Consider the following 19,118-nt stretch of genomic DNA (forward strand, 5'->3'; position numbering starts at 1 on the left):
TTCTAGGATTTTCTTGGGATTTTATAGGTTTTTCTAGGTTTTCTAGGTTTTTTTACTGTTTTTTAGGGTTTTCTATGTTTTTCAAGCGTTTCTAGAATTTTTTAGGATTTCTAGAGTTTTCTATGGTTTTTCTATAGTTTTCTAGGATTTTTCTAGGATTTTTAGGGTTTTTCTAGAGTTTTTCTAAGATTTTCTAGGATTTTTTAGGGTTTTCTAGAGTTTTCTAACGTTTTCTAGGGTTATCTTGGCTTTTCTTGGGGTTTTCTATGCTTTTCTAGGATTTTTTAGGGTTTCCTAGGTTTTGTTAGGGATTTTATGGTTTTCTAGGTTTTTCTTGGGGTTTCTATGATTTTTCTAGGGTTTTTTAGTGTTTTCTAGGATTTTTTTAGGATTTTCTAGAGTTTTCTAGGGCTTTTAAAGGTTTTCTAGATTTTTCTAGGAATTTTTTTTCGAATTTCTAGGATTTTCTAAAGTTTTTTCTAGGGTTTTCTAGAGTTTTTTAGCATTTTCTAGGGTTATTTAGGGTTTTCTAAGATTTTCTAGGGTTTTTTCAGGATTTTCTAAGATTTTTTAGGGTTTTTAAGGGTTTACTAGGATTTTTCTAGGGTTTTATAAGGTTTTTCTAAGGTTTTCTATGGATTTTCTAGGATTTTTTTAGGATTTCTAGAGTTTTCTAAGGTTTTTTTAGGGTTTTCTATTGTTTTCTAGGGGTTTTTTAGCGTTTTCTAGAGCCTTTTTAGAGATTTTTAAGGGTCTCTAGAGTTTTCTAGGGTTTTTTAGAATTTTCTAAGATTTTCTAGGATTTTTCTAGTATTTTCTATGGTTGTTCAGGGTTTTTCTACGGTTTTCTTGTATTTTTCTAGGGTATTTCTAGGGTTTTCTAAGATCTTTTAGGGTTTTCTAGGGTTTTTTAGGATTTTCTACGGTTTTCTTGGGTTTCTTAAGATTTATAGTGTTTTCTAAGGTTTCCTAGAATTTTTTTAGGGTTTTCTAGGGTTTTCTAGGTTTTTCTAGGGTTTTCTAGGATTCTCTAGGGTTTTTTTATAATTTTCTATGGTTTTCTAGGATTTTTAGGGTTCTATAGGGCTTTCTAGGATTCTCTAGGTTTTCCTAGGGTTTTCTAGTGTTTTCAAGATTTTTTTAGGATTGTTTAGAGTTTTCTAGGGTTTTTCGAGGGTTTTCTAGGATTTTTTAGGATTTTCTTGGATTTTCTAGGGTTTTCAAGGGATTTTTTGGGTTTTAGAAAGCTTTTCTAGGGTTTTTCTAGAGTCTTTTAGGGTTTTCTAAGATTTTTTAAGGTTTTCATGGGTTTTTTGTATTTTTTAGGATTTTTTAGAGCCTTTTAAAGTTTTCTAGGGTTTCTTAGTGTTTTTCTCTTAGTTTCTAGGATTTTCTAGGTTTTCTAAATTTTCTATAGTGTTTTAGGATTTTCTAGTATTTTCTAGTGTTCTCTAGGATTTTCTAGGGTTATCTAAGATTTTCTATGGTTTTTCTATGTTTTTTGCTTTGGTTTTCTAGGTTTTTTTTGGCTTTTTTAGGATTTTTTATGCTTTTTTAGGGTTTTTTTATTTCCTAGATTTTTCTTGGATTTTCTAGTATTTTTCAAGGATTTTTCTAAGGGTTTTCTAAGGTATTTTAGGATTTTCCAAATTTTTTTAAAATTTACTAAGGTTTTCTAGGGTTTCCTAGAATTTTTAGGGTTTTCTAGTGGTTCCTAAAGTTTTTCTAGGGTTTTCGAGATTTTTCTATGATTTTCTAGGGTTCTTTAGGGTTTTTCTTTGGTTTTCTAGGGTTTTCCAGGGATTTTTCTGGTTTTACAAAGTTTTTCTAGGGTTCTTTAAGGTTTTCTAGGGTTTTTAGGGTTTCCTAGGATTTTTTTTTGTGTTTTCTAGGATTTACTAGGGTTTTTCAGGATTTTCTGGAGTTTCCTAGGATTTTTCTAGGATTTTCTAGGTTTTTTTAGGTTTTCTAGGATTTTTAGGGTTTTCTAGTATTTTGTAGTATTTTCTAGGATTTTTCTAGGGTTATTTTGGGTTTTCTCAGGTTTTTTTTACTGTTTTCTAGGGTTTTCTAGAATTGTTTTAGATTTTCTAATATTTTCTAGGATTTTTTAAGGTTTTCTAAGGTTTTGTAAGATTTTCTAGGTTCTTCTAGTGTTTTCTAGGGTTTCTTAGGGATTTTCTATGGTTTTCTAGGATTTTTCTAAGGATTTCTAGTGGTTTTCTAGGGTTTTCTAGGTTTTTCTAGGATTTTTCTAGGGTTTTCTTGCGTTTTTTGGGTTTTCTTGCATTTCTTAGGTTTTTCGAGGGTTTTTTAGGATTTTTTCATTGTTTTTAGGGTTTCCTAGGGTTTTCTAGGATTTTCTAGAATTTTCTAGTGTTTTCTAGACTTTTCTAGATTTTTCTAGTGTTTTCTTGGGATTTTCTAGGTTTTTCTAGGTTTTCTAAGTTTTTTTACTGTTTTTAGGGTTTTCTAGATTTTTGTAGCGTTTTCTAGAATTTTTTTAGGATTTCTAGAGTTTTCTATGGTTTTTCTAGAGTTTTCTACGATTTTACTAGGATTTCTAGGGTTTTTCTAGAGTTTTTCTATAATTTTCTAGGATTTTTTAGGGTTTTCTAGAGTTTTCTAACATTTTCTAGGGTTATCTTGGCTTTTCTCAGGGTTTTCTATGTTTTTCTAGGATCTTTTAGAGTTTTCTAGGTTTTGTTAGGGATTTTAGGATTTTCTAGTTTTTTCTTGGGTTTTCTATGATTTTTCTAGGGTTTTTAGTGTTTCCTAGGGTTTTTTAGGGTTTTCTAGGGTTTTCTAGGGCTTTTTAAGGTTTTCTAGATTTTTCTAGGAATTTTTTTCGGATTTCTAGGGTTTTCTAAGATTTTTTTAGGAATTTCTATGATTTTCTAGAGTTTTTTAGCATTTTCTAGGGTTATTTAGGGGTTTCTAAGGTTTTCTAGGGTTTTATCAAGATTTTCTAAAATTTTCTAGGGTTTTTCTAGTATTTTTTAGGATTTTTCAGGGTTTTTCTTGGGTTTACTAGGATTTTTCTAGGGTTTTATAGGGTTTTTCTAGGGTTTTCTAAGGATTTTCTAGGATTTTTTTAGGATTTCTAGGGATTTCTAAGGTTTTTCTAGGGTTTTCTATGATTTTCTAGGGGTTTATTAGCGTTTTCTAGGGCCTTTTTAGATATTTTTAAGGGTTTCTAGAATTTTCTAGGGTTTTTCAGGATTTTCTAAGATTTTTTTTAGTGTTTTCTATGGTTGTTCACGGTTTTTCTACGGTTTCCTAGGATTTTTCTAAGGTTTTTTAGGATTTTTCTAAGATTTTCTAAAGTAATATAGGGTTTTCTAAGGTTTTTCTAGGGTTTTTCTATGGTTTTCTAGGATTTTTTGGATTTTCTAGGTTTTCTAAGGTTTTCTAGGGTTTTTAAGGTTTTTTTGTGTTTTCTAGATTTTTCTTAGATTTTCTAGTATTTTTCTAGGGTATTTCTAGCATTTTCTAAGATCTTTTAGGGTTTTCTACGGTTTTCTAGGGTTTCCTAAGATTTTTAGTATTTTCTAGGATTTTCTAGAGTTTTCTATATATAGCTTTCTATGATTTTCTAGGGTTTTTAGGATTTTCAAGGGTTTTCTAGAATTTTCTTGGATTTTCTAGAATTTCCTAGGATTTTGTAGGATTTTTAAGTTTTCTAGAATTTTTTAGGAATTTTTAAGATTTTCTAGGATTTTCTAGGGTCTTCTAGGATTTTTCAGGATTTTCTAGGGGTTTCTAGGGTTTTTCTAGGGTTTTCAAGGGTTTTCTAGGTTTTTCGTTGGTTTCTTAGGGTTTTCTAGGGTTTTTAAGTTTTTCTAGGCTTTTCTAAGATTTTCTGGGGTTATTTAGAATTTTCTTAGGGTTTTTTGGGATTCTCTAAGGTTTTTTAGGATCTTCTCATGTTTTTCAGGGTTTTCTAGGATTTTTCTAGGATTTTTAGGATTTTCTGGGTTATCTAGGGTTTTATAGTATTCTCTAGGTTTTTCTAGGGTTTTCTAGTGTTTTCAAGATTTTTCTAGGGTTGTTTAGAGTTTTCTAGGGTTTTTCGAGAGTTTTCTAGGATTTTTTAGGGTTTTTTTAGATTTTCTAAGATTTTCAAGGGATTTTTTGGGTTTTAGAAAGCTTTTCTAGGGATTTTAGGATTTTTCTAGAATTTTTAGGATTTTCTTGGATTTTCTTGGATTTTTTAGGGTTTTCATGGGTTTTTTGTATTTTCTAGGATTTTTTAGGACTTTTCAGGGTTTTCTAGGATTTCCTAGTGTTTTTCTCTTAGTTTCTAGGGTTTTCTAGGTTTTTCTATAGTTTTTTAGGATTTTCTAGTGTTTTCTAAGTTTTCTAGTGTTCTCTAGGATTTTCTAGGATTATCTAGGATTTTCTATGGGTTTTCTAGGGTTTTCTCTTTGGTTTTCTAGGACGTTTTTGGATTTTCTAGGGTTTTCTAAGGTTTTCTAAGCCTTTTTAGGGTTTTTTAAGGTTTTTTTGGTTTCCTAGATTTTTCTTGGATTTTCTAGTTTTTTTCTAGGATTTTTCTAGTTCTTTTCTAGGGTATTTTTGGATTTTTCAGATTTTTTTGAACTTTACTAAGATTTTCTAGGGTTTCCTAGGATTTTTAAGGTTTTCTAGGGGTTCCTAGAGTTTTTCTAGGGTTTTCTATGGTTTTTTATGGTTCTTTAGGATTTTTCTTTGGTTTTCTAGGATTTTTTGGGTTTTTAGGGTTTTCTAGGGTTTTCTAGGATTTCCTAGGGCTTCATTGGATTTTTAGGATTTTCTAGAGTATTTTAGGATTTTCTAGGGATTTTTAGGATTTTCTAGTGTTTTCTAGGATCTTCTAGAATTTTTCAGGATTTTCTAGGGTTTCTAGGATTTTTCTAGAGTTTTCAAGGATTTTCTATGGTTTTCTAGGATTGTCTAGGATTTTCTAGGGTTTTTAGGGTTTTCTAAGTTTTTCTAGGATTTTTAGGGTTATTTAGGGTTTTCTTAGAGTTTTCTGGGATTTTCTAAAGTTTTTAAGGATTTTCTATGGTGTTCTAGTATTTTTCAAGGTTTTCTAGGATTTTCTAGGGTTTTTTAGGGTTTTCTAGGGTATCTAGAGTTTTCTAGGATTTACAAGGTTTTTTCTGGGGTTTTCTTGTGTTTTTAACGTTTTCTAGGATTGTCTAGAGTTTGTTGGATTTTCTAGATTTTTCTAGGATTTTCTAGAGTTATTTAAGGTTTTCTTAGGAGTTTTTGGGATTTTTAAAGGATTTTTAGGGTTTTCTAATATTTTTCAGGATTTTCTAGGGTTTTTCTAGGAGTTTTTAGGGTTTTCAGGGTTATCTAGGATTTTCTAGGATTTTCTAGATTTTTTTAGGGTTTTCTAGTGTTTTCAAGGTTTTTCTAGGGTTGTTTAGAGTTTTCTAGAGTTTTTTGAGGGTTTTCTAGGATTTTTTTAGGTTTTTCTAGGGTTTTCTAGGGTTTTTCTAGAGTTTTTTAGGGTTTTCTAGGATTTTTAAGATTTTCTAGGGGTTTTTAGTGTTTTCTAGGATTTACTAGGGCTTTTGAGGGTTTTCTAGGGTTTCCTAAGGTTTTTCTAAGATTTTCTATGGTTTTCTAGGTTTTTCTAGGTTTTCGAGAGTTTTTAGAGTTTTCTAGTGTTTTCTAGGTTTTCTAGTGTTTTCTAAGATTTTCTAGGGTTATCTAGGATTTTCTATGGTTTTTCTAGGGTTTCTCTATGTTTTCTAGAATTCTCTAAGATTTTTATGGTTTTTTTAGGGTTTTTGGATTTTCTAGATTTTTCTTGGATTTTCTAGTATTTTTCTAGGATTCTTCTAGGGTTTTCTAGGATTTTTAAGGAATTTCTAGGGTTTTTTTAGGATTTTCAAAGGTTTTCTAAGATTTTCTAAGGTTTCCTAGGATTTATTTTATAAAATCGACAAAAAAGCTGGCGATTTAATTACTTAGATACTGACAAATTCTATGTTTGTATTTTTTTTGTCTATTTTAAATTTAAAAAGCGACAACCCTGTAGTCAATTTTAATAGCTATAATTTTTTTATTTGAAAAATAGTAGACAATTAATACAAATAAACTTTTAAATATAGAAATAAAATGTATACAAAATATTAGATAAATAAACTTCTAAATATAAAAATAAAATTTATACTAAATGTTAGATAATGAGTTTACAAACTTATCAAAATAATAAATAATCCTCTAACATAAAGACTCTAGACAAGATAAATAACTAAACTTAGAGTTATATTCGTTTAAATTCAATCTACTAATAATACAAAATATTCAAAGCAAAGTAAATTACCCTACTCATACTCATCTAAATAATCATCCGAGTCATCAAGATCGTCAGAATCGTCGTCCCTTTGAGAACTCTGTGGTTGTCCTGGTTGCTGCAAAATAGGTGGGAGTTTTCTACCTGGGGATATGCTTTTCTAGGAGCTTGGAAAAGTAAAAGGAGGAGGTGGGGAAACACGTGATCCAGAACACTAGGACCCATGGCCCACACATACTCAGTCAAGCTGCTCAATTGATGACTAAACTGATCCATCTGTGAGTTACTGGTGTTGAGATCCTCACGCAAGAATTCAACAGTCTGTTGCCACTCTCTTTTCTCTTTCTGGTAGCGGTCTTCAAGCTCTCTATATTTAGCGGCATGTTGTTCAACTTCCCTATTGAGTATTGCGATTTGTTCTCTAAGATCCGAAACATCAGTGCTGGTGGTCGTGGTTGGCCCATCAACTCGAGGTCGCACCATGGAAGAGTCCCTTAACTCACCCATGCCATATACCCTACCTCTTCATTTTCCACCCACTATCTCAATCTATATGCTTTCCTCAAAGATAGGTGGTGGATCAGTTACACCAGCTTTTACAGCAGCCTGCTGCTCTTGCTCAGCCTAAAACATACACTCTTGAAATATATCCTACAATGAGAAGAAATGATTGATAAACTACTAGAAGTATTGATAATGAAAAAATTAAGGGGATATGTGAAAAGAATAAGTCCAACATTACAATGAAGGTAAGTTACCTTTGTCTTTCGGGAGTGTTCATCAACCCATTGAGTCCTATCCTCTTTGCGAGTGTGAGTGTGCTCAAAAAACTCATCCATACGTGATGGTCTTTCAAGTGAATGATTCTACATAATGTAACCAAATTATCAACAAATATGGGTGTACAATTGATATATACTGAACTAAACCACTGCACTTAGATAGAGCAGCTCATAAAAGCATGCTCATAAAAGAGAACTCATAAAAGCATAGTTTGGCAGAGGCAGAGGCAGAGGCAAAACAATATTAATTAAAGAGAAACAAAATCAACAACATCATCATCATCAAAGGCAGAGGTAGCAACAACAACATAATAATAATCTTCCAAGGCAACTATTTGATGTTAACTTCTCAGAGAAGAGAAAGGTTCCTAATGTATTAGATCAAAAGAATAATAGTATAAACTAATATCAAATCAACTCTATAAATAATAGTATAAATTATGATGGCAACTGATATTATAAAGTAGAAAAGAGGGTTCTATAAGCAACTTACCAAGCGTAACCTCGCTTTTGGAAAGGTGGTGCCTCCTGCAGTGTGAAGGGAGGTACCTCGAGTTGATTTCCTAGCAGTTGTATTTCTCGCCTGTAATTGTCTATAGGCATCAGTGTCCCAACGTCTCATCAATTCACCAAGAACTTTTGGTGGGATCCAATATGGACAGGCACCTTTTTTGCGAATGGCATGGAGCATACCTCGGAAGCACTTGGCAGCTATAAACCTCCAAGCTTGATAGATATCATCCTCTTCCATGTCAAGAATGTCAAAACATTTCTATTTAAAAAAATAATATCTTGTTATTATATAACATAATATGATACATATTTACCCTCTACTCTATCCACTCTGTCCACCATATCTTTTCTAATCTTAATTTATCTAAAAATATTAGGTAGTAGTAGTCTGAATTACTGAAAAATCTTGCAAGTCAAGTAATTAAGAGATTCCAAAAAATAAGACTCAAATTCTTCTTGGGTAATAGCTATAATAATTGGTGTTTCTAAAGTTTATATAATATGATCATTACCCTTATAAATCAATATATATTTCGTCCATGATGCAAGGACATGTTAACTAAAGCAGCCAGCAAGTATATATATAAATCAGATGGTATAGTATATAATATGGCATTGAAATTCTAAACAACAAGATTCGAGAAAAAAATGTATCAGCAACAAATTAGCCCTTCATCACGTTGAAATTAAACAGATTATGACATGTACTTTAGTAATTAATTAATGAGGTTAGCATGTGCAGTGAAAACATGTAGGTCCTTAAAAACTCAGCCATGTAATTTTATTGAGTTAATTACTGTAATATAGTAATTAAAATTTACCCTCCACTCTGTCCACATATTTTTTGAGTATCATCATCTGCCTCATTAAAACTCAGCCAAGGCTTGTTGTAGTTTTCCTTAAAAACCTAAGAAATACGCTTTAAACCAGGTTTAGGTGGGTGCCAACTACATCAAAAATAAAAAAATGATAAGGACATATTACTTAGTAAAAATGAGACATGCAATTCATAAAATTTAAAGCAAATAACAAACCATTTGGCACCATCATATCTAAGCATGGGAGCACTTGTGCTGGAGTGACCAGTGGTGGTGGATATTCCTTAACCATGAGTATCTTGGGTACCATTAGATGTGGTTTGTCTTTCCCCACAAGCTCCTGCTTGACTGGGCGCTACAATAGCTAGATCACTTTGCACACCATGTGAGGTAGTGTTGGAAGGTTCATTGGCTTGTTGTGTGCATGATCTTGGCACACCCAGAGTAGGCATCATGTGTATCTGAGGCTCCTGACGAGAGGGGATAGTCGTAGCAATAGGTGGCGGTCTCCCATTGGTCAGAGCATTCGTGCCTGATGATGACCCAACAAGAGTGTATGGATCTGCATGCAAGTCAAGGGGGTGACCGGTAGAAAGCCTGACCTCCCCTTTTGGCCTCGGCCTCGGCCTCGGCCACGGCCTCAGCCTCAGCCTCGGCCATGGCCACAGCCGCGATCTCCGTCTCTACCAACCATATCCTATACTATATTCCAGCTTTCCAATTTTTTTTATGTGGATGCTGCTTCTCAATACTGTATTAAAAGGTCAAACAAAAAATTTAAAAAAAGCATTAGATGCCAAGCATTTTTTCTAGCACATACAGTTTCTACTATAAGATAGAGATGACTGTGAACACTAAAAAAAAAGGCTCAATTAGATGCAGAAAACAAAAGGATAAAAGAATGTGGACATTTTATATGAATGAGTAAACATGAACTGTACTCTTTGCAGCTTCATATGGACCATTAAGATGATATACATAATATATATAGATGATTCTACCTGGATTTATCCATGTTAAACAAACAAACCAGGACCACAAATCTTCATAAGAAAACAATAACATCAAAAAAGGAAATATAACACATTGATAAAAGAAAGAAATAACAGTTGAATCAATACATGATTATGTGATGACCAATGCAATTCCAAAGCTGCAATGACCACTAAAACCACAAACAAACATCATCTTATGACTTAAACAGAGGCAGAAAATAAAAACCTAATTCTTCAGAAACCAGATTATATCAGTGTCATCTTCCACACACACGTACTAAATATTTATTTAATTACTGTCCAAGATAGTTTCTTAAAGATGTTTGATTTGATTTACAAGTAATCAATACAAGAAATTACGAAATATAAATTACAAATAAAACCTCAATCCAAGAATTCTGAACTTCCATTATCATCATCAATGTAAGCATCATCGTCATCATAAATCTCAATGTCATCATCCTCCTCATTATTTACATTAAGAACCTGGATGTCAGCTACTTGAAGTTGTGTCATATTAACATCTCCTGATGTAGATGCTAATGATGTTGGAAACTCGGTTTCTGAAATGATCCTAGCATGTGGAGGTTCATCATTCTAAAACACCTTGGTTTCAGACTCATTTTGTGCCCCCTCTATTATTTTTTGCAGTTTACATGTAATCACAACCTTCTAATTAGATTTACAGCCTTGTGGATATGGCATGTAATACACTTGTCTAGCTTTTTGTACAAGGATGAATGGATCATAACTCCCATATCTCCTAGTAGGTAATACTTCAATTATTTTGTAGTCTTTGTGTCTACGCATTTCCTGAGGCCTGGTAGGGTCATACCACTCACAGTAAAAGAAGGTGACTCTCAAACTAACAAGACTTGGATATTCAACAATCAAAATCTCTTTAAGAGTACCAAATCAGTCAGATGCATCATTCTCTCCATCACTTTTAACATATATACCTGTATTATCTATCTTCTTTCCACATGCATGCTCAAGAGTATGAAATCTATACCCATTGACCTTGAACATACCAACACTCGTTGTCCTAGTTTTTGGACCGAATGCTAAACTCAATAGATGAGGACAAGTTATGCCATTACTGGGATTTTTTTACCTGATTTTGTCAAACAAAATATAGTATTTAGAAAAACAAGATTTACTTTGACATATTTTAATACAGTTAACGAAATGTAATAACTTATATACTCATGGAACCATGATGGAAAGTTGGATAAAGAATTATTGCTCCCATAGATTTGCTCGTATTGACTTCTAAATTTATCAACTTCAGGACAATTCAACAAGATATGTAAGTGAGCAGCTTTCATTTTCATACTAGTCAACCACCTGTCTTTGTTGGCTCCCCCAAGAACACCCGGTTGATCAAAAATAGAAAGGATAGGCTCAGATGAACTTTTACCACCATCATCATTTCGATTTGGCCTTGTTCTCTTAGACATTAAATGTGGCTCAAAGTAATAAGAACAATAACTTGATGTCTCTCTAGCCAAGTATGCTTGACAAATTGAACCCTCTACTCTAGTCCGATTTTTCACCGATCTCTTATACGTGCCTACTTCATGCTCAAATGGATACATCCACCTATACTGAGCTTGTCCACAAACACATGCCTCATATGCCAAGTGAATTGGTAGATGCTCCATTACGTCAAAAAAAGCAGGAGAAAAAATTCTTTTTAACTTGCACAAAATAACAGGAATATTAGCTTCCATTTGTACAAGATTGCTAACCCGAAGAGTAGATGAACAAAGGTCCCTATAATATTGACTTATTTTGGTCAACGGTTTCCACACGTGGTCCGAAAACTCTTTGAAGGCTAACGGAAGCAAACACTCCATAAATACATGACAATCATGAGTTTTCATCCCAAACAATTTTTCTCCATTGACATTGACACACCTTTGTAAATTTGAAACTATCCATCTGGCATTTTCAACTCTTGTGCCATTTACAAATATTTTTTCGTTTTTGGAGTGTCAAGACATAGTTGCCCTTAGGCTTTGCCCAATGACCTTCACGTGCCTGCACCAAATTCAAATCCAGTTGCCTACAAAGTACAGCCATGTCTAACCTTGCCTTTTCATTGTCTTTTGTTCTTTCAGTATCCATAACAGTATTCATTATGTTATAAAAAATATTCTTCTCAATATGCATTAGATCCATACAATGATTACCAAATGATCTTTCTAATATGGGAGATCCCAAAATATACTCCTTTTGGTCCAATTGTGTTCCACCCCATATTCGCTTAATCGCACTTGTCCTCCCGTGTCAACTATTTTAGGATATTGTCTAACTCTTTCGTAGACCTGTTCGCTGCTAAGCCTAATAGGAGGTTCTTCATCCTCCTCAACATTCTTCTTAAAACCAACTTTATTACGCCTATAAGGATGACCTTCAGGTAAATATCTCATATGACAGTCAAACTACTAATTCTTTCCGCCATAATCTAACCAAAAGGCCTTGGTATCCTCCATGCATATTGGACACGCTAATCTTCCCCCCGTGCTCCAACCAGACAACATTCCATAAGCAGGAAAATCGTTAATGGTCCACATTAATGCGGCATTTAACTGAAAATTTCTCTTGCTATGAATGCCGTATGTTAGGATGCTTTCATCCCACAAATCTTTAAGTTCATCTATCAATGGTTGAAGATAAACATCAATTTTTACTTTGGAATTTTCTTTTCCATGTATGATGCACGTTAGGAACAAGAAAGGATCTTTCATACACATATGAGGTGGAAGGTTATAAGGGGTGACTATAACAGGCCAACAAGAGTACGATGTGCTAAAATGAACATTAGAAGAAAATCCATCAGAACAAAGTCCAAGTCTAACATTACGCGGTTTGCTTGCAAAATGAGGATGCTTGGTATCAAAATGTTTCCATGCTTTACCATGAGAAGGATGTGTCATCACGTCGTCGTTTCTGCAATTTTGGTGATGTCACAACATATGAGGGATATTACTCATTGATGCATACAACCTTTGTAGCCTTGGAATCAATGGTAAATAATGCATTCTTTTATATGGAACCTTTTTATTTTTACCCTTCCTAGGCTTAAATCTCTGCTCCTCACAAAATTTACATTGTCTAAGATCTTTGTCCTCTTTGTAATATATCATGTAATCATTGACACAACAATCTATTTTAACCTCCTTAAACCTAAGCTGGGAAATAATTTTCTTAGCTTCATAGTAATTAGCAGGAATTTCATTTGGAGTTGTTTGCATTTCTCTAAACAAAGTTGTCCACTGGTCAAAAGATCCCTGGAATTGGTTTTCCTATGATTTTATACTCAACATCCTACTAGCAAGTGATAATCGTGAATGGATACAATTTTCCCACAAGGGTTTACTAACTGAATCTAAGAGGTTATAAAATCTCTTAGCATCTCAATTTGGTTCCTCCACTGCTAGTTGCATGTACATGTGAAACTCAGGTTGCAAAGCATCAATAACCATCTCATGATAATGATCAAATTTTTTTTTTCATGTAACACCACCTAATGCATAGCTACTTTCAATGTCTTCATCTATCCTAATCTGATTCTCTGTGGTTATCTCCTCTCTATGCTCTGTCTAAACCCAATAATTAAGTTTAAACCCATGAATATATAGATCAATCTTAATGTCGATCAACTGTTTAAATCTCCCACATTGACATCTGGCACATGGACACCAAACTAAACCTCCTCTGAGAAATTCATGAGTTCTAGTACACATATCCACAAATTCATTTATCCCTTTAACAAAACTGTGCTTAAGACCTCGCCTTTGGTCATACATTCTATCATACATCCAACTTTGGTTCTGGTTTTTCATTATTAATAATTTTAATTTCCTACATATCAAATAGATAATATTCAATTTTAAATTTTTTTGTTCAATGAGAAACCACAACAAATAAAAGTCTTATCATAAATATAATTTATACTTCACCATGAATAGTTTACTCAAACAAGCATAGATAAGTAAGTATAGATAAGCATGCATAATAATTTAATAGAGATAATAAAGACAAAGATAAATTAAAACTCAATAGTTTAACAGAGATAAATAAATAAATAAGTAGAAGGTTAAACCTTGAATAGCTTCTTTAAGAGTCTTAAACTCTACCAATACTTGAGATAGTATAAATGGATGCCACTGCAACTTTGATAATACTTGTTCTGGTTTATTATATAATTTATATTACAGCATTATAGTACTAATGAACTAAGAAACCAAGATGGATACCTTTCTTTGTTTGAACATAGAGAAAGCAAACCAGAGAATAACAGATCCTAAAAATCCAATTAAAATATCACCAGCTCTAGGATCAGAGGCTACCTTTATAAGCAATGCCCTGTAAACAACATAAAGAGAGAAAAAAAAAATAAAAAAATATTAACATTGAAAAGCCATTAATAAAAAGAATAGCACAAGTTAAAGAATTGATAGAGAAAAATCATGTTGTGCATGAGAGAGAGAGAGAAAGAAAAACAGGTGATTTAAAATTATTTTCCTAGCAACAATTTCTCACCTGAGTTACCGTATGATCCTTCCTCAATAACCAAACTGGACTCGCAAATAGTCATTAATATATTTATGAGCTTGTAAGCAAATATTTTGTTTTCTTTCAAAAAAGAAATTAGAAGGATAAATCATAAATGGGAGTCCATAACTCTCACTAGATACAGTGGATGAAGCCTTAATAGAGTATGTGTTGAGTGTGAATGTGTGTGAATTGTATGACTAAGAAAAAAACAGATTAATGTCAAATAATTTTATTTATCAAAGTAAATAATATTTCATAATAACTGGCTTATTTTTTCTATCAATAAATAAATAGGATCATTCTATTTTTTAATACAAATTCACATAATTAGCCGCCTTTGGAATGAATTGAAATGTATCTTTTTAATTGAACAAAATGAAGGCAGGTTTACAAAAGAATTTACATTGACCAATATGCTGATAATTGAACAAGAAATGTAGTCAATTATAATACACACACACACCACGAATGGCACCTTGACATCTAAAAACAAAGTTGAAAAAATAAAAAGTAAAAAATAAAAAGCAGAAACCATTTGAACACATTAGTCTCAACTATTGACAGATAAGATATAATTTTATACTAACCTTTCCAGCACCCAAAAATAAGAAGGTATGGTCAACTAAGGTTCTCCTAACTAATTTTAAGGAAGCAAATAATCCTGTTAATATTACAGATGATGTACCCTAAAAATAAACCAAAGAAGATTAGTCACTTGATGCACCCAAAGAAGAGAATGTTGAACATACTACAACTCATAGGGGTTCATCATTTTCCTCTGACATCTCGTCAGTTAGTGATTCAAAGGAATAGAAATAATCTGTCTAGACTCTACTTTGATATATTAGTATTTCTTATGTATATGATCACACTAAATTAGTGTATTATGCACTAATCAATCTGATATCTAGTCAGTTAGTTGCATGTTCTGTATCTAGCTAGCTTATGTATATTAGTGTTTCTTATGTATATGATGACACTAAATTCGTTCCTATGTGGTCTATATATACTTTTTCATCAACTTAGATAATATATATGTGATCAATAATAATATAAAAAATTGGTTTTACACTCTTTAGTCCACAACTTGATTAAACTAATTAACAATCAAAAGCCACCATCCAAAAATTGATTACTATGCTAAATGAATGAGTGAGAAATGGTCTTCATCTTCTTAGTTCTTGATGATCATGACTTCAACTATTTTCTAAGTGTTAATACTCAACAGAATGCAAACATTGAAACATAAATTCAAGAATCCGGTGTGGGCAAACATAAAACAAAGAGAATAAGATAGAATTGGGCGATTGTTGGTCCTTTGGAAGCATTGGCGCCCCACTCCCCACTAAACAGGAAAGTGGTTGAAGCTCAATGCTCATAGTTAGCATTGTTGTTGAATTAGGGAAAATAGGGCCAAAGAAGTATATATTACCCGTTCTGCATCACAAAATTCACATCACGTGAAGGAAGAGAATTAGGGTTTCGAAGCTGCCACACAACCAGCAAGGCAACAAAAACTTGTTAATGTTAGTAATTAGGGTTTCGAAGCTGCCACACACAGAGAAAGAAGAGTTCATAGCTAATACGCAATAACAGAGCAAGAATTGAATTAGCAGACAAATCGAAGAAGAAAGAGGGGAAATTGACCCTTGTTGGAGTTCTACTCGCCTTGGGTTCGTTGTCAGCTCGTGCAATTAGCTGTCGCGCCGGACTACTGAGTAAGGCACTGGAGGCACTGGCCACTGGGTAGGGTTTATGGTTTGCTCGTTGGTGATGAAATGGGGAATTTGGGAAAAAAGGAGAGAATCGTGTTTCTGAGTTTTGGACGCGGAAAGTAAACGCGGGCAAGTGTTTTTAGTGATAAAAATCGACGGCATATTTGTCGATTTTAATTTTTAAAAAATCAACACCCTAGCCGACTATTTTATACATTAAATCTACACCGTTCATTTAATTTTCGAAAGCGATCTTAACCGTTTAAATTTATCGACGGTAACTATTGTCGATATTTAGAGTTTTTAATATTTTCTATGATTTTCTAGGATTTTTTAGGGTTTTATAAAGTTTTGTAAGATTTTCTAGGATTCTTCTAGTGTTTTCTAGTGTTTTCAAGGGTTTCTTAGGAATTTTCTATGGTTTTCTAGGGTTTTTCTAAGGTTTTCTAGGGTTTTCAGGGTTTTGTAGGGCTTCCTAGGATTTTTCTAGGGTTTTCTTGGTTTTTCTAGGGTTTTTCTAGGTTTTTCTAGGGTTCTCTAGGATTTTCTTAGGTTTTTAGGGTTTTTTAGGATTTTCTAGGGTTTTCTAGGATTTTATAGGGATTTTTTAGGATTTTCTAGAGTTTTTCTATGGTTTTTTAGGGTTATCTAAAATTTTCTAGGGTTTTTTAAGGTTATCTAGAGTTTTCTAGGATTTGTTACTATTTTCAAGGGTTTTCTAGGATTTTTTAGGTTTTTCTTTAGTTTTTTAGGGTTTTTCTAGGGTTTTTCTAGGGTTCTTTAGGGTTTTCTAGAATTTTCATGGATTTTCTAGGGTTTTTTAGGATTTTCTAGGGGTTTTTTAGGAATTTCTAGGGTTCTCTAGGATTATCTAGGATTTTCTAGGATTTTTTAGGGTTTTCTAGGATTTTCTAGGGTTCTTTAGGTTTTTCTAAGATTTCCTAAAGTTTTCTAGATTTTCTAGGGTATTTTAGTATTTTCAAGGGTTTTCTAGGATTTTTCTAGGGTTTCTAGGATTTTTCTAGAATTTTCTGTGTTATCTAGTGTTTTCGAGAGTTTTCTACGGTTTTCTAGGTTTTTCTAGTATTTTTTAGGGTTTTCTCGGGTTTTCAAGGGTTTTCTTGTATTTTTAGGATTTTCTAGTGTTTTTAGGGCTTTTCAAAGTTTTTCTAGAGTTTTCTAGGGTATTTCTAGAGTTTCTAGGATTTTCTAGGTTTTTTAGGGTTTTCTATGTTTTTAAGGTTTTCTAGGGGTTTTTAGGATTTTTTAGAATTTTCTAGGGATTTTCTAGAGTTTTCTAGGATTTTTTATGGTTTTCTAGGATTTCCTAAGCTTTCCTTGGGTTTTCTACTATTTTCTAGAGTTTTCTAGGTTTATCTTGGATTTTCTAGGGTTTTTAGAGTTTTTTAGGATTTTCTAGGGTTACCTAGAATTTTCTAGGATTTTTTAGGTTTTTCTAGAATTTTTTAGGATTTTCTAAGATTTTTTAGGGTATTTTTGTGTTATCTAGAGTTTTCTAGGATTTTTCTAGGGTTTCTAGAGATTTTCTAGGATTTCTGTATTATATAGGGTTTTCTAGGTTTTTCTAGAGATTTTAAGTGTTTTCTAAAGTTTTATAGATTTTTCTAGAGTTTTTTAGGGTTTTCTAGGGGTTTTCTAGGGTTTTTTAATGTTTTCAAGGATTTTCCAATGTTTTTTAAGGTTTTTCAGGGTTTTTCTAGAGTTTTCTAGGATTTTTCCAGGGTTTTCTAGGATTTTTTAGGATTTTCTAGAGATTTTCAATGTTTTCTAGGGTTCCTAGGATTTTTCTAGGATTTTATAAGGTTTTCTAGAATTTTTCTAGGGTTTTTTAGACTTTTTTAGGGTTTTCTAGGGTTTTCTAACGTTTTCTAAGGTTATCTTAAGTTTTCTAGGGGTTTTCTATGATTTTCTAAGGTTTTTAGGGTTTTCTAGAGTTTTTTCTATGGTTTTTAGGATTTCCTAGGTTTTTTTTAGGATTTTCTATGGTTTTTATAAGGCTTTCTAGAGTTTCCTATAGTTTTCTAGGATTTTCTAGATTTTTTTAGGGTTTGCTAGAATTTTTTAAGATTTTTTATGATTCCTAGGGTTTTCTAAAATTTTTTTAGGGTTTTCTAGGATTTTTCTAGGATTTTCTAGAATTTTTCTAGAGTTTTTCTAGGTTTTTCTAGGATTTTTAGGGTTTTTTAGGGTTTTCTAACATTTTCTAGGGTTATCTTGGGTTTTCTAGGAATTTTCTAGGGTTTTCTAAGATTTTTTAGGGCTTTCTAGGGTTTCTTAGGGTTTTTAGGGTTTTTACGGTTTCCTAGGTTTTTTTAGGATTTTTTAGGATTTTCTATGGCTTTCTAGGATTTTCTAGGTGTTTTTAGGGTTTTCTAGATTTTTCTAGAGTTTTCTAGCAATTTTTTTTGGATTTCTAGGATTTTCTAAGATATTTCTAGATTTTTCTAGAGATTTTCTAGGGTTTTTTAGGCTTTCTAGGATTTTTTACAATTTTCTAGTATTTTTTGCATTTTTTAAAGTTTTTTAGAGTTTTCTTAAGTTTTCTAGGGTTTTTCAATATTTTCTAGGATTTTTCTAGTGTTTTCTTTGGTTTTTCTAGGATTTTTTCTATAGTTTTCTAGGGTTTTCTAGAAATTTTATAGGATTTTGTAGGATTTCTAGGGTTTTCTAAGATTTTTCTAAGATTTTCTATGGTTTTCTAAGAGTTTTTTTCGTTTTCTATGATTATTTAGAGTTTTCCAAGGTTTTCTAGAGTTTTCTAAGGGTTTTCAGGTATTTTCTAGGGTTTTCTAGGATTTTATAAGATTTTCTATGATTTTCTAGGATTTTTCTAGAGTTTTTCTAGAGTTTTCTAGGATTTTTTAGGGTTTTCTAAAGTTTTCTAGGAATTTTTAGGAATTTTAGAATTTTTTAGGGTTTTCCTTGTGCTTTTTAGGGTTTTCTAGGGTTTTTTGGGTTTCCTAGGTTTTTCTTGGATTTTCAAGTATTTTTCTAGGATTTTCTTGAGTTTTTCATGGTTTTCTAAGATTTTTAGGGTTTTCTATGGTTTTCTAGGGTTTTCTAGGTATTTCTAGGATTTTTAGTGTTTTCTAGGGTTTTCTAGAGTTTTTCTGTTGCTTTCTATGTTTTTCTAGGATTTTTAATGTTTTCTAGAATTTTCTAGGATTTCCTAGGGTTTTCTAGAATTCTCTAGGATTTTGTATGATTTTTAGGATTTTGTAGAGTTTTTTATGGTTTTCTAGGGAATTTTAGGGTTTTCTAGAGTTTTCTAGAGTCTTCTAGGATTTTTCAGAATTTTTTAGGGTTTCAAGGGTTTTTTAGGTCTATCTATGTTTTTTAAGGATTTTTAGAATTTTCTAGGGTTTTTAGGGTTTTCTAGGTTTCTCTAGGATTTTCTAGGGTTATTTAGGGTTTTT

This window comes from Arachis hypogaea, chromosome 6 (genome assembly GCF_003086295.3).
Source record: "Arachis hypogaea cultivar Tifrunner chromosome 6, arahy.Tifrunner.gnm2.J5K5, whole genome shotgun sequence".
In the NCBI taxonomy this organism is placed as follows: Eukaryota; Viridiplantae; Streptophyta; class Magnoliopsida; order Fabales; family Fabaceae; genus Arachis; species Arachis hypogaea.